Genomic DNA, 15,367 nt, shown 5'->3' with positions numbered 1-15,367 from the left:
TTGCAGCACCTGGAGGCGGTTTATGACCTTTCCCGTCGCCCCCAGATACAGCAAATTACCGTAATCCAGGCGCGACGTGACAAGGGCATGCACCAGCGTCCTGCGAGCCGCCATAGGGAGGAGATCTAATACCTTCCTTAGAGTTCTCAGAACGCCGAAGCACACCCCTGCCACACGGCCAATCTGAGGGCCAAGGGCCAAATCCGCATCCAGCCACAAACCAAGATTCCTTGCCTCCTGACAGGGAACTGGCATTTCTCCCAGGCAGGGTGGCCACCACGCCGACGACCAGGCCGTCGGTCCTCCCCCCACCACGAGCACCTCGGTCTTGCTACCATTCAGTTTCAAACTGTTGGCGGACATCCAGGTAGCCAGTTCTTGCATGCAATCCCTGAAGATGTCCGCCGCAAGACCGGGCACGCGTGAGAGGGAGATGACCAACTGCGTGTCGTCGGCATAGGACACCAAGCGCAGCCCGAATTTTTCAACAATTGTCGCTAGAGGGGAGACATAGAGATTGAACAGGGTCGGGCTCAGGGATGAGCCCTGAGGCACGCCCTGTCCAAGCCCCATCTCCCTCGAGTAGCAGTCGCCCAGGCGGACCCGAAAGCACCTGTCTGACAGGAACGATCGAATCCAACCAAGCGCTGCACCTGTTACCCCTCCTTTAATCAGACACTGTAGCAAGATGGAATGTGCTACAGTGTCGAATGCAGCGCTCAGGTCCAGTAGGATCAGGGCCATAGTTTGGCCTTCATCCACCCCCTGTCGCAGGGCTTCTACCGCCATGAGGAGGGCTGACTCTGTCGAGTGGCGGGGGCGGAAGCCAAACTGAGAGTCGTGGAGCAGGGAGGCCTCCTCCACAAACTTCATAAGTTGGAGATTTACAATTTTTTCCGCAACCTTCGCCATGTAAGGCAGGAGAGAGATGGGGCGGAGATTTTCTAGTTTTTTAAAGCTTACATTGGCTTTTTTTGCAGAGGAAGTACAATTGCTTGTTTCCAAGCAATGGGAACAGTCTGCGTCTCAAAGGAAGCATCTAGTAGATGGCGAATATAAGGTTCCAATACCTTCAAACTACCCATCAGCCGTTTAGGTGTAGTGGGGTCCTTCGGAGAACCAGATTTTATGGACCCACAAATGCGGATCAGTTCCTCAGTTGACGGGGTAGAAAAGGTGGTCAGCCGCTGATCTCCTTTTACCTTAGTCGTATCCACAAGCTTAGGGCTGTCAGCAACCTGCTGAGGGAAGGTAGCGTATATCGTCGCCACCTTGTTTGCAAAAAACTCTGCTATGCGGTCACAGCCCTCCGCCGAGCAGAGCTCCTTGGGCACCACTGCAGGCTTTCCTACCGAAAGTGACTTGTAGATTGAGAATAATTCTTTTGTGGAGTGTTCTGCTCCTTCAATCCTCTTGCCAAAGTATGTGGTCTTGGCCTTCCTAATCAATTTGTGGTAGATGCGCCTGTTCGCTATATACCCTACACTATTCTTGACAGGCGTCTTATACTCCGGCTATTGAAAATCGGTCCCCAAAAAGGGGTGAGGCCTTTAGCAAAGTCTTCAAACTGTTGCAAGGAGGTGTCAGTCTGATCAGTACTATCAGTATCAAAACTCCTAATACTCCGGTTAGATTCTATCTCTCTTCTAACTAGTTGATGTGTCTTATGATAATCAGATGGGGCAATATAAACTGGGGGGTAGTGGAATGAAAGGTAACACCACCAAGCCCATCCCCGGGGAAGCCACGTATATGCGTTTTCACCGTACACGAAATATACATTCGGGGGAGTAATCACGGGAGGGGTGCTGTATGTCTGCAAGGTGTAAGTGTAATCACATCTACTACTTCCTACCTTAATGTGACCTCGTCCCTGTATACAAAAGGGAGAAGTACCATTTATAATGGGAATTGGCAAAGCTTTGTCATTAGTTACATTTCGTTCTTTAAAGTGCTGAAAATTCATGGTGGAATTGAAAAGTTCAAAATCCTGCATTTACTCTTGTAACCAGGTAGCATTTCTATATTCAGTGTATGGGATCCCTCTCCTCCATTTCCTTCGGCATCAAATCCTTGGTGCTACTCTATATACTTCAGAATGGCCTCATAGTCTTTTTCAGTATATATCTTAGGTTCAGCTACATAGTGAGAATACATCAGTGACAATAATTGGAACCAGGCTTCACAGCTAGCTAAGTGGGACATGGGTAGGGAAATTAATAGTTTATGCTGATGCATTACTGACGGGAGTAACCCACAGACCCAACAATTCGTCTTGTTGGATGTGCTATGGGTCTGATGTAACATTCCGATTAAAACATTTTTCGCATAAGTTTCTCTGTGTCTAGCCTTATATGAAGGTAAGGAATAAAAGAGGTGTTCCTCCGGGGCAGGGGTAGTTCCTAGCAGTTTCTGTACAGGGTGCTGGAATTCTAAATACACAAATACACAAATACACACATCAAAATTACTGTGATTATAACAATTAAAGCAACGAATGCCACCTTCACTCTGGTGGGCCATCCGGAAAATGATTGCATATTATCAATGTACCGTCGAGGGGCAAGTGGTCGTTCATCCTCCATAGCAAATCGGGCAAAAGGAAACATACTCTCTATAAGTCCAGAGTCTAACTCGGTTCCTCTCTAAAAGTCCAAATCTAATCTTTGTATCCACAAAGCACGCACACCACCAGAGGGTCTTTCTTTCCACTGAGGGATCTTCTCCCTGTGTCCGTTAGAGTCTCACAGGCAGACTCCTATCGCTCATCAAAAGAACCAATTTTTATATCTCAGTAGTACGACCGCGGCCCTTAACTCAGTCTTTCTTTCTGAACAGAGCTATTTAACACAATGTTCCAAGCTCTCAACGAGTTCAGTCCAGTGTCTCGCTCAGTACCCCAATAGTTCTATCCGATGTTTCTCAACTCAAGTCTTTGTCTAACTCCTACCATTGGAAGCTGGAGTACCGCGCTGTTTTTGGGGCCGCAGGTCGTATTTACAATGGCCAGGTTGCTCCTGGTCAGAAAACAGTTCTGCTGCATGGGCATCTGATGCATTCAAGAACTGTGGTGCCCTGGGAAAAACAGCTTCCGCTGATTAAGCTGTCGTACTTTCAACTGCGGGCAACACCTCACTCAGTTGCCCTATCTCCCGGACGTCTGAAAAGGCACAAAACTTTTAATCAACTCTCCTTCCTGGCTCGAAACTCCTTCTCGGTTCCGTAGATCAAATGGCAGAGGCAACGGCAGGCGTTTTAGATGAGTGACATGGATCCAGTGCTTTCTTCTATGCACTTTCACCGCCGTCTTCGTTGCCAAGAGGATCTGGTAGGGATCTGACCACCTCGGCTCCAAACTCGATTTCCGTTGATAATTCTTCACCAGTACCCACTGACCAGGTTCCAATCAATGTCCAGGACCCTCCGGTAGTGGCTGCAATGTGTCCGATACCTGTTGATGAATAGAACGCAAATCTTTAGTCAAAGCGTACAGGTAGTCTGCCATCAAAGGGTAATCAATATCCCTAAAGGATCGGGGTCTGGGGACTCCCCACACATTGGCGGGGCGGCCAAAGATCACTTCATATGGGGACAATCCAGTTCTAGTGTTAGGGGTTGTCCTTAGGGACAGCAGTGCCAATGGGAGTCCGTCGGGCCATTTTAGTCCAGTACTCTCACAGATTTTAGCCATTTTTAATTTCAAAGTGCTGTTATACTTTTCAACCAGACCAGCCGACTGGGGATGTCTAGCGGCATGGAACTTTTGTTTTATCTGCAGCCCTTCACAATCACTTTGTACTAGCTGGGCATTAAAATGAGGCCCGTTGTCGGACCAGATGACCCGGGGCAAGCAAAATCGGGGTAAGTACTCTTTAACCAGGGCTTTGGCAGTTGCAACTGCAGTGGCTTCTTTAGAGGGGTAGGCTTCAACCCATTTACTAAAAGTGCATACCACCACTAATACATACTTCAGATTATTCACTCTTTCCATCTGGATATAATCAATTTGTATTACCTCAAAAGGCAAAGACGGTGGGACAAAATTTCCACTCAAAACAGATTCTCTACCTCCAGGATTATGACGTAAACACACCGGGCAATATTTCACTATATGTGCTGCAGTTTTGGGAATGTTTGGGTTGTTCCATACTGGGTCTAACACAGCACAAATACCTTTCACGCCTATGTGGGCCGGACCATGGGCCATGGTCACTACAGCATATACTAATGCATTAGGTAGTAACCATCTCCGATTCTCAGATAGATCTACCCAACAATCATTCTTATCTAGTTTTCCTACTTCCTGTTCCCATCTCTGTACTTCATCTATTGTTGCTTCCTTCTGTAGTTCTCTCACACTTTCGATGGTGTTGTCAAAAAGGGATGTTTCTGCTACCCACCGGGCCCATGTGCTAGGGAACATGGTGTTCATTCTGGTATGGGCTGTCTCTTTCGCTACTGAATCAGCAAAAGCGTTTCCCTTTCCAGTAGAATCAATGACTTTCTTGTGGGCGCTACACTTGATAATGGCCACTTTCTCCGGTAATGTCAAAGCAAATAACAATCGGTCAATTAAAGGGCCGTGTTGAATTTTCTGGCCATGTGTGGTAAAGAAACCCCTCTCCCTCCACAGCCTCCCAAAGCTATGGGCCACGCCAAAGGCGTACTGGCTGTCCGTAAAAATGTTCACCCTCAGCCCTTCACTCAATTGCATTGCTCTTAACAGGGCTATTAGTTCAGCTGCCTGGCCTGAGTGATGAGAAATCCTTGCGGTCTCCACAACAGTCTTTAATGTCGTAACAGCATATGCAGCTGTCGCAGTACCATCTGGTAACTTAAAACAAGAGCCATCTACATACAACTCCCCTTGGGGTTCAGGAAGAGGAGCGTCAGTAAGATCTACACACCCCTTCGTTTCCTCTTCTGTTCTAAATATACAGTCATGGACATCGTCCTTTTCATCATCTGAAGGGAGGGGCAGTAATGTGGCTCAGTTCAGAGTGGCACATCTTTTAATTGTGATATGGGGTGCAAACAAAGTTAGCTCATACCCTGTCAATCGAGCACTCGTAAGGTGCTGGGTCTTGGTTCTATTCAAAAGGATATCCACAGCATGCGGTACCATGACTGTGAGATCTGTATTCAGAACTATTCCTTCTGATTTCCGGATGGCCACCGCTACTGCAGCAGTGGCCCTCAGGCAACTCGGGAGGGCTTGTGCAACAGTATCCAGGACTGATGAAAAGAATGCACATGGTCTTTGCTTTCCGCCAAAACCCTGTGTTAACACTGAAAGCGAACAACCATCCACCTCGTGCACATAAAGTGAAAAAGGCTTTCGGTGATCTGGAGTACCCAAGACAGGTGCAGAACAAAGAGCAGACTTTAAAGAATCAAACGCTTCTTGACACTCATCCGTCCAGGGTAGGGGTTCATGCACATCTTTGGTTGTCAAATACTACAAGGGTTTAGAGAGGAGTGAATAGTTAGGAATCCACTGGCAACAGTAAGAGGTTATGCCAAGAAAAGCACGAACATCACGTTGAGTACGAGATACAGACATGTTAGTTATCACAGAAATTCGCTCTGGAGTCAATCGTCTCCCCGCTTTCGACAATAAGTGGCCAAGATAGGTCACTTCCTGTCAACAATATTGGAATTTAGAAAGGGACACTTTATTACCCTTTTTCAGCCATATGTTTTAGCAATTTAACCGTGGCCTCCTTACAGCCTTACTCCATATCGGAGGCCACCAAGATGTCATCCACATACTGGATGATCGTATTCCCAGCGGGCAAAATCAATTCATCGAGGGCTGCTTTCAAGGCTTGGCTGTAAATGCTAGGACTCTCTGTACAGCCTTGAGGTGCACGTGTAAATCTAAAGCTTCGGCCAGCTAATGAAAATCCGAAGATATGTCTGCTATCAGGGTGAATTGGGATGCTAAAGAAAGCATTTTTTAGGTCGATTACTGAAAAATACTGAGCTCTAGGGGGAATAATTGTCAGAATTGCAGTAATATCGGGTATCACTGGGTATTGTGGGACCACAATTTTGTTGACCTCTCGGAGGTCAATTACAAAACGATATATATTTTTATAATCCGGGACACCATCAATTGGTGTTTTCCTCAAAATCGGTAAAATCGGGCTGTTACAAACATTAGCAGCTGTCTCCTCTACTACTCCCTTCCGAATGAGGTCACGAATAATGTGCAACAAGGCCTGTTCACCTTCTGGTGAAATTTTATACTGGGGAATGCGGGGCAGCTGCACATTAGGTTTCAAAGTTATTGGCACGGGGGCTATTCTTAACAAACCTACATCAGTGTCTCCTATAGCCCACAGTGTCCGAGGAACCGTAGAAAACTCAAGGGGAAGGCTTTCGTTCTTAGCAAAATATTGAGATGCATTCGAGGGTGGTTTCTGCATTGTTAAGTAGACACCATCGGGGGAACAATAAATCCGTGCATTTAACTTTTTCAAAATATCCAGACCCAAAAGATTTTCTCCACAATTCGAAGTTAAAAGAAAAGGCGAATGTATAGAAATGGGGCCTATAGTGAGAGGCTGAGGTTTAGAAACGGGGCTAACCACAGGTATTCCAGAGAATCCCACAGATACGTTATTTTGGCCAGACAGAGCAGCCCCTGGGACCAGTGTATGGGCAACTGAGCTATTCATTGCCCCAGTATCCACAACATTTTTTCCCGATGTTCCCAACAGTTCCCCTTGTACATAAGGTCCCTCCTGGTCAACTGGTACTATAAAGTGGCCCCCGCTCTGTCCTTGGCTGTCTCATGCATAATCCTGTCTGTCATACCCATCGTCCCTATAATTCTCGTTGTAGTACTGTCTTGTTTGGGGATTGTCAAAGTAATTTTTTCAGGAATCCTCATGTTGCATCTCTTCTCATCTCATGCTATTTCGGTCTATATTCCCTTGACCCCTTCCTCTTCCTCTATTTGGACCATTCCTTGCCAGCAACAGAGGGCAATCTGCCCTCCAGTGCCCTTCCTGTTTGCAATAGGAACATTTATTTATACCAATGTTCGGGGGACCCCCTCTACCTCTTCCCACCATCGCACCCCTCTCAAATGAGCACGCCCTCCCCGTCCTGTGTTCTGTCCTCTACTAACTTGCTGCAACAGAACTCTAGTCTTCAAGTCCTTTGTCTTCTTTTCTGACTTCTCTTTACTTTCATTCTCTTGATGTTCATAATATTGAGCCATACTGAGAATTACTGACGGGGCAGCCGTAGTCCACGTGCTCTCGGCTGCTTGGAGATGGGACATAACTTCAGGGAGCAAATTGGTAACAAACCTATTCACGAACAACCGTACCCCACCTTCAGTGGAGAGGTCCTGCCCACTAAAATCTATAAAGACTTTCTCAAGCTTAGTAAAGAAATCCGACACGCTTTCATCCTTCTTCTGTCTACAGGCTGTTAATTTGTCCCAATCAACTTTTCTAGGAGGGAGGAGAGTCTGCATATAAGTGATAATCTTAGCTGGTACTGCTAGTACTTCGTCTCTAGGTTTCTCTCCAGGCTTTGTTCCTTGTCCCATGTTTTTAGTTGCTCCCACGTCCCTCCTAATTCGAGAACATGGTCAGTGTCATGTATTTGTCTCCAAATGTCTACTGGGATCAAGAGACCAAAGAATAGCTCAATATCGGGTATTGTCATGATAGCAGAACTGGCGGCCTCAGTTAACTCCTTATAATAGGCAGTGGGATTTTTACTGTGGTCGTGAAGCTGAGCTTTTAGAGTGAGGACCTCGCTTCGTTTCCAAGGGGTATAAACCCATTGTTTCTGGAGCCTAGCATCCACACGAGCCCTAGTTATTTGTTTATAGGCATCCCTTAATTCAGGTAGTTCTGGATAAAAGAGGGGGTACACCTCTCTCATGGGGTGCTGTGCTCCCCAATCGGCACACTTTCGATGCATTCGTTCACGGTAATGTACAAGAGTAGCTACATTCTGATATACTTCATCAGCCTGTAATTGAAATTTAAAAGCTCGATCTCTTATATCACGCAGTATTTGAGGAGGTATTCCCTCTTCGAAACACTGCTCCCACAGTGAAATTATTCGGATCGGCATATTTTCTAAAGCCAGTTGCTGCGCAACTGGTTCAAAATCTTTCATAGTGCTCCAAATGTCTTCCAAGGTGTTTATGGCGTTCCGCATCCACTGGGGTGCCTGAACTACTATGGCCTTCCTTTCTTCCATACCCAACAGCGACCTAGTATAAACTCGCTGATCAGTCAGGTCTAAGGCGTTTGGGTGTGGTATCTAGGCAAGCCGTATATCAGGGATCTATGGCGGTCTGAGTTGGAGGTGAGAGAAATACAGGGTGCGAAGGGGAAGGGGCAGCCGCGTCCGACTGTAAGGATATCAAGGGTGAGGTAGTCGGTCGGAGAGTGGGAGGGGGGAGTAACGCACTCCGTACTGATCCGTCAGTAGGGGCCGTGGCAACCGTTCCTACTGGTGCTCCAGCGGCCGATGCTGCTCCAATGTGGTCAGCTCGTACCAAAGGCACGGCTGGGTATAACCCCTGCGGAGCATAAGGAGGGGGTGGTCCGGCTTCTAATAACTCCTCTATTTCATCTCCAGCATCGGGTCGAGCCAGATAACTTTTGTCCGTCGCTAAACGGAACTGCCTATCCATTTGCGCAATATTCTCTTCAACCTTCCCTTTATCATAAGCTATAGCTTTCTGGGTGACTGTCTGTCCTGATTTAAGCTTTCCCAATTTCTCTTCCCTTATCCGTCGTCGTTTTGCCTCCTTCAACCATAGGTTCAAGGAGTCAAACATCGACTGGCGGCTTTTCTTCATAAACAATTTATTTTGGATGTAATTAATCTTTTTCTCGTCAAACGGCCCCGTTAGAGGCCATTGCAAATCGGAATTATCTTTAGTGTATTTGTTCCAAATTGTATTAAACAAAATCGGTGTAAGACCGTGTTTCACATACATATCAAAACTGGGGCTGCCCTTGGGAGGAGCAGGCTGTCTTTCTTCCAGCCGTTTACTTTGCCGACAGCAGCACCCAAAACACATTTTACTAAGACAAGGCATTATTATAATATAGTCTCTACTCATATATGCCCGAAACCATTCACATTCGGACGCGTCCTTCTCACCACTCACACCCTCATATTCTTCTATTTTCTCACAATAAAGTGCTGTAAAGCGTCGTAAGGCAATAACTTTTCAGTACTGGTTACTTATTCTATGCAAAGGACGTCTTCAAAAAAGAACAGAGCCCGTCGACTCCTGTTTGGGAAATTGATTCAACAGAATTCCGGACTAACAAAATTCAACAACAAAAGAAACAGTCGCTAGACTGTTCTGAGATCACCTGGTAGGTGAACCACGAACCCTCTTACAGGCCATCCCATGGTCCTGTTCTGGTTGGGCCGGGCGTCTGGGCACGCAGCTCCAGAACCCTAGCTTACCCAGTTGCTCCCAGGGCTTTCCCGAACAGGATTCGGCTGAGCGAGTAACTCCGTACACCGCTAAGGCACCGGGTGTTGTCCCAAGTTTTCACCAAACAAGTCCGTGAGGTATCCGCCCGCACAGCCACTTCGCCGTAACGGCAGACCCCAGATTTCCTCGTGGTCCGGATTTCCCGGCCACCACCAAAAGCAGTTAACCGCTACCAAAGAGACACTTCTTCCAAGTGTTTCTCATCCAAATGCAATCAAAATTCACTCACCTGGTGCACTCAGGTCGATTGCGAATTCTCCCCTGCCGACTCCTAGACAGACCGGCACAGTCTGTTTTTCTCTCGGGTTAAGCCCGTAGGACTCCGGTGTAGGGTCTTCAGCAGCTGGGAGGGATACTGGGCTCGAGAGTGGAATTTCTTGTTTTTCGTACCACAAGCGGGTGTTTCAAATCAGGATTCATTTTCTGTCGACCCATTCGGCCAGAACTCCTCCCTGTCCCTTCTACTCCTGTTTACAGGAGGGGATGACCCTATCGCGGAGTCCCGGCAGAGTCGCCAACTGAAGCAACCAAAATATTACACTAATGGCTATACTCACCAATAGCCCATATACCTTATTTATGTATAATAAGTCAGTCGGCAATGGAGAAGGTTCAATCGTTTATTCTGCAAATACAAGCCCTGACAGGGGAGCCTCAGTCTACACGACCCTCGGAGGTGCGCAGAGGAGACTGACAACATGCAAAAGGTGCAAAGCATATATACGTTACACACACACCACAATGTCACCTTACTAGGAAAGATACAACTTGTCAGTGTGCCAGCAGGAAGCCCATATAAGGCACAATTGATTGCTAGTAGCTAGGCCTAAGCTATTCCGGGGGCAGGTCAGTAAGGTGCCTCCCTTTCTATCTGTAGCTGGAGGAATGCAGGAACGGGATCTGCTAGAATGTGCGCATCCCACAAGAAGGGCAGGTGTGACCTTGGGTTTCCCTGAGCTACAAGCTAGCGAGTGGGGCAGACAGCTTAGTCGGTCATCATGGTTTCGTGCGGAAAACTTAATCACGTGATTTCAGGGAAACAGTACTTGAAAAGAGAAACGAAACAAAATGGCTCTGGTCACACCAATAGGTTTGAGCAGACAGAAAGTAAATCGCTCCCAACTACAATAATACAATGTGAATGATGCAATGCTAACGTGCGGTTATAAGGTTATATCGTATATATTAGGCCAATAACATGTATTTATCGAATTTATATCCCATCAAAGGTGTCTTTCTTGCTTAGTATACAGAATATTATAAGAAGGAATGCTTTGCTCCGAACACCTCCTTGTGAAGTTTTAATGCACAACATTTGTGAAAACTATCTTTACAGAAGGGGGACCTTGGTAGCAGCCACATTTGCTTCTTGGAAAAACAGTATGTTAGGGGAATGGTGTTTTACATCTTCAAGAGCTACACTTCTTTTAATTTTATCATTCAGGCTGTTTCTGTTCCAAGAAAGGATAAAGAGGCCAGGCGCTCCCTCTGCACTAATTGTGTGAGCCATTTATGTGTTGGTATGTCATTAGACCTGGAGACAGCCAGTATCCATATTTGGGCCATTCCAGAAAACGTATTTGCCTGACAAAATGAAGAACTAAACTATTCATAGCATCCTCCATGACTGTCCCCTGGCCACAGTCATGGACTTTAAATCAGAAGCCTCTGCCGCCCTCCTTCAACTATTGCCACATATCTCCTATGAGAGGAATACAGCGTAAGTAAACTCAAGAACATCTATGTTTGGCTGTATTGCAGCGGGCTGCCACGCTAGTGCCCTGCTGCAAGGCCCCCAAACCCTTAGTCAGACTGCCCGCCTGATAACAAGTAAATCCTGTGCGTGCGGTCCTGCTTCAGCGGTCCCACGGCGGTGCCTTTCTAAGGCTTAAAGGAGAGCCAAAGAAAGGCAGCGCTGTGGGAGCGCCACAGCACATTCCTGCACAGGGAGAAATGCACCATGTTGTGCATTTATTTCTGTGCAGGAACTGAGGGTGCAAACATGCTGACATACACCGCCCTGCACAGAGGCAACAGGGAGCCCCCTGAGTTGCCTAACTACCACCATTTATATGGCAGGCTCACTGCATTGGCACTCCCAACATATTGTAGTCTCTGACCACTGCTCCACCACTGTGGGACAGCCGCGGGATCCAGGATCTCCGGCAGTTGCTATGGTCCTGAGGTTGTCTGACTGACAAACTCAAAATATGTGGTCAGACCGCCAGTGCTGTGGCGGCTGCACCACCACCATGGTTCGGCGCTCCAATGGACTTCTCAACTCGTAAGTTGGCCCAAAGTTTGGTGAACATGCTCGGCTCAAAAGTGCGCACTCTATTGGGAAGCTGAAGGACTGCTTTTGGGAGTGCATTCAACAGTTTGGGAACCAACAATCTAAATGTCTGGAGCCTTAAAACAGCAGACAAGAGCAAAATGAGGATAAGAGAGTCTTCTTCTTGCCCCAGCCAGATGACGAGCAGTTTGCCAACTGCCGACTGAGGCTCTGGGTAGGAATTCAGAGCTCAGAGACCCTTTATGCTGAGAAGGAGCCTTGGTGGCGGTAGACTCCAGTGCATATATTACATTTTATTTTGCCACGGCATAGGACAGACCCAGGCTGCGCCTAGGCCGAGAATGTGCCTGTCTGCATCCCTCTGCTTCCTTCAAAGCCCGAAGGACAGGCTACCCCTCTTTGTCTTGTAGTCCACAAATTCGTATTGACCAGTGTTAACGTTTCTGCTCAGCGGTCTAAGGGAAATCTACGAACCTTACTGGTAAGGAGCAGCCTTTATCTAATACTAGTGCTAATTGTTAACTGGTGCAATGGGAGCATTTATTCAAGAAATTGTCTCTGTGGAAAAAAGGATGGGTGTCTCCAGAAGAGCATCATTTGAGGCTTCTGGCAATAGTGTTAACTCGATAAGCACTTCCACATTATATCCTATTGTTGATGGATTGACAGCCAACAGGAGAAGGGCAATTACCTGTGTCGTAGAGGAACCTCTCTCCATTGCTTTAGTGGATAAAGCTGGGACCAAACTGAGTACTGATTGTCTTTGCCACCAGCAAAAAAGAAAAAGGATTTTGCACATGTACCCTGGGGTAAGGGGCAATCTGGACCCATGCCATCAAGAACCCTGCTAACTCAGGGGTGGGTAGGGACAAGTATCATACATCACCCTGATTTATGAGAAACTGGACAATATGGAGGGTCTAATATCAAATGTTATGGATTCTGTTGTCAGTAAACCTGGCCTATTGCCCCTAATGGTTTAACCTCCTATTATACCGCTGCAATTCCCATTAATTCAGACGGAGCCAAGCGAGGGTAGCTTACCCTAGTTTGGCTCTGCTTCCCAGGTAGTATTGTTTGGTCCTTTTTAGCCTCACCATATTTTCAACTACTCTGGCTCGAATGTAGGTCAAGGAAATGTTATGTTAATTCATTTTTATAATAATAATATTGATATTATTAACTCCTTGAGTACAGTATTACTCATAGTTGGAATGGCCCATTATCAACAGTTTGGATGGGTGATTTTAATATTCGTTATTGTCATCACTCGAGTAGTTAATCATGTAATGCCACAAGCAATAGGAATAGCGATTTCTGCCAATCGCATTCAGGTAATCGCTAATCCTAATGTATGAAACTTCAAGAGTTACATTTAGCATTTTCCAGGGAGTCACAAATCAACCTACCTCATTACTATTAATGAGGTAGGTCACAATTTGTGACCCCGTAGGAATCGCCAAAGTCACTGGGTTGGTGGCCTGCTAGGGTCAGCAGACCACAATGTCCGTGATTGCCTTTCAATAAACATTCTTTTTTTTTTTTAAATGCAGCCTATTTTCCTCAAAGGGAAACAGGTTGTGTTTAAAAGGATTTTTTTTTCTTTTAATTTTTTAAGAGCAGGCAGTGGTCTCTGGGACCACTACCTGCTCTTAAAAAACATTATCACCATCATTCCCAAAGGGAAAGTGGTCCCTTGGGGACACTTTCCAATTTGCGAACAGGTCGCGACCAACTCGAAGTTGGTGGTAAAATGCAAATGTTTTGCAACCGCATTCACGGTCACAAAACATTCATACAACGCTCTGCGATTCGGTATTTGGAAGAGACCCCCTAAATACTACACTTCCAAATACCGAATTGCACACCCATTTTGTGATTCGGTAACAGGTTGCCGAATTGCAAAGTAAGATTTCAAAAATAAAAAAAACTCTTTCGTGTTTGCAAATGGGCTGATTTTGCACATCATGTATGTGGCCCATAGTTAATAAGATACTTCAGGGGAGCACATTACCCATTTGCAGCACACTGCCTATGGTGAAGCCCTAAATGTGTTATTGACTACATATCTTTCGCAGTTTGCCTTGGACTCCTTTTTAAACCCTCTAGCTTTCAAGCTAACTTTTAACTGTAGAGGCAATTTTAGTAATATTGATTTTATATTATTTTCATGCAAAATGTATGGGTGCTTTTCTGATTACGTAATACTTGATAATGTGTTGAATGATCACAACTTATACATTTTTTTTTTTGTGGAGACACTTTGATCACCAGCTGGTTCACCCCGAACTACCAGCCTTCAAATGCCAAGGACTGAAGAGACGTTAGCACTCCAGCAGAAACCCATCAGACCTCACCACCTTCAAAGCAGCTCTCAGCAGATATCACCACTGTCTCAAGGAAGCCCTAGTTATCCTCATTTAGGCAAGCACCAATCACACAAAATAACTCTTCAGCATCGTCAGAGAATTCTCATGCCCGTCTGCCACAGAGACCATGTTGCGCCCTTCCCAAGCTCTCTGCGACTCCTTTGCAGACCACTTACAGACAAGATAGCAGACATCTATGGCAACTTCGACCTGCAGCTTACCAGCCCCACCCACCTCCTGACACATGGACAACTCTCACAGCTGCCTCGTCGATTGGACTCCACTCTCCACACAGCACACTCACCATCATCCTCAACGTATCCATCACCACTAAAAAACAGGACAGACCAACGGCAGACTTGGGGATTCGCACTTCACTGCTATGTTCCTTCTGTCACAGTTTGTTAGAGAGTCTATTAGCGTGTTCACATACAACTCCTGCACCTGCCGTTGGGAGCAAACTGAAAGGGAGATCAGGAAGTGGGTGATAATGGAGAGGTGCACCACTAGATTGTCTTTTCCTAATGATACAGACGGACAAAATTCCTTTGTGTTTGATTTCCTTTATTCCAAAGTCATAATATAGGCTCCAGCCATTGCGTTTCGTTCAATATAGATTGAACATCTTCAGAGCTGAAATTGACAATATAAAACACATAAATACATTTACGCAGAAGTAAACATGACATGGTAATACACATGACATAAGAGACATGTTGTATTACAAAAAACACAGCACAATTTAGAATGGAGGACATCAATTCCACGAGATGCAACGTCCAGAATGCCATACCCAATTTCGCCGACTGGATGAGATCCAAGTGCCTAAAACTAAACATATGTAAGCAAAAACAATAATTCTGTCGGGTGAAAGCAACTATTTCTTATCCTTTTAATTTAATTATTTAAACCATTTAATATAGTTCTCATATTTCGATATTAGGACAATTCAAGTGCGGTGCAGTGCCTTGACAGGACTCACGCCTGCGAGAGCACTCGGCTGTGGAAGCATCAAACTCGCCCCAATTCAAAATCTACATTAGAATTAACCTCGTTCCAGCACGCCACTGCGCTATTCGACAATTGATGAAAGCGGTTCCAATACATCATCCCAATATCACTTTGAGACATTTTGAAGTTATCCAACGTCCAGCATACGTCTGTGCGATTTGGAAAGCGGTTTCAGTTAATTATTCCGCCACTGCTTTGAAA

Source organism: Lissotriton helveticus, chromosome 2_1 (assembly GCF_964261635.1).
Source record: "Lissotriton helveticus chromosome 2_1, aLisHel1.1, whole genome shotgun sequence".
In the NCBI taxonomy this organism is placed as follows: Eukaryota; Metazoa; Chordata; class Amphibia; order Caudata; family Salamandridae; genus Lissotriton; species Lissotriton helveticus.
The sequence above is the reverse complement of the archived record's forward strand: the minus strand, read 5'-3'. Positions refer to the sequence as shown.